The following is a 1,714-nucleotide window of genomic DNA, read 5'->3' on the forward strand; positions in this document are numbered from 1 at the left end:
TTCACCAAGTGGGTGTAGGGTGTAGTAACAAGAAGAATGTCACACCTTTTCAGGCTTGCAGGCCCCGAGTGTCCTTGGGGTTGCTGGAAAGCAGAACGTGTTCTTAAGCCCCAGAAATCTTTGAGAGCACTGTCTCTTTAAATATCCAAAATAGTCAAGCCACTTTTTAAACCTTCAAAATGGCGGCACCCTCTGGACCAGCAAAAGTCCACAGGTCAGCCCACCTTTCTCTTCACCTTCTCTGTTTGTTCCCCAGCCACTGTGCACAGTCCTCCGTGCAGTCCCTAGCTAGCAGGGGGATTTTTAGGTTGATTGTTAAGTCCTACCACCACAGGAATCTGCAAGAGCGGTGTCTCTTTAAATATCTAAAATAATCAAGCTGCTTTTTAAACCTACAGAATGGCGGCACCCTCCAGATGCAAAAGTCCATAGCTCAGCCCACCTTTCTCTTCACCTTCTCCGTTTGTTCCCCAGCCACCATGCACTCTCCTCCATGCAGTCCCTGGCTAGCAGGGTGAGTTTTAGGTTAATTCTTAGGTCCTATCACCACTCAGGAATGCCCCAGTTGTCTGTGCTGTCAGGGTCACTCAGGTCGCTGCCAGACTGCAGCTCCATATGTCTCCTTTTTTGGTATTTTCATGCAAATTCTTCTAGCTCTGGGTTAGTCCACTCCTGTATCCTTCCCTTCAAGGCTCAGGGGTCCAAGATTATCTTCTGTGTCTGTGCTAATTGGTTTCCTGTTTCTTTGTTGAAGAGGGTCTGTGTAGTCCTTCTGCCTAGTCCGCCATTTTGCGGGAACTTTATATGTTTGTTTTTAATACTGTGATATTTCTTATTAATACATGATAATTGATCTTAGGAGTGACATAGCTTTGAGCCAATTCTGCTCAGTCATATTTAAGCTTATGCAATAGCACATATTTTATTTGAAACAATCTTTCCAAATCCCCATTTTTATCAGCTCCTGTCACCAAAAGAGAGACTAAAAATCATTAAAAGGGTGCTTTCAGGGCAGGATATATATGAAAGGCATATATAAGTAATGTGGAAGAGGAGTTGATTGAATCAAGATAAATATTACAAATATGTAATCTGGTTTTGTAGTGTCATGATATGTAATCTCTTCACAAATTAATTTGAGATGTAATAAAATAAATAAAATGTATTAAATGGAAATGTACTAAATATGACAAGATAATTTAAATGTTCATATATAAGAATAAGTGAACAATAAAAGAACCCCAAATGTTGAGAAAAAAAAAAAGACCAGTGGACCTTGCCTCCCAAAGATGACATATATTAAAGCTTTTATGATGTAAAAACCCAGCCAACAAATACAGTCACATACTGCATAATGTCCATTCAGGCAACATCTTATCACATATACATCCATGCTCCTAGCCTTCATAAAGTGTATTATATTGAAAATTTGAGGTACATTCTTTGGTTAATCCAGCACTTGTCTGTCAGTTGGTCACCTTGTGGTGGCTTGCATGTTGCTGTGAAGTTGAAGGCTATGCCACCGGTATTTCAAATACCAGCAGGGTCACCCATGGTGAACAGGTTTCAGTGGAGCTTCCAGACTTAGACAGACTCGGAAGAAAGAAGGGGCCATCCGATTCTCAAAGAATTGGCCAGTGAAGAAAACCTTATGATTATCAGTAAAACAATGTCTGATATATTACTGGAAAACTTTATGAATAGCCCTGAAACA

The sequence above is a fragment of the Orycteropus afer genome, unplaced genomic scaffold (genome assembly GCF_000298275.1).
Source record: "Orycteropus afer afer isolate SDZICR_OR568_19922 unplaced genomic scaffold, OryAfe1.0 scaffold00380, whole genome shotgun sequence".
NCBI classification, from domain to species: Eukaryota; Metazoa; Chordata; class Mammalia; order Tubulidentata; family Orycteropodidae; genus Orycteropus; species Orycteropus afer.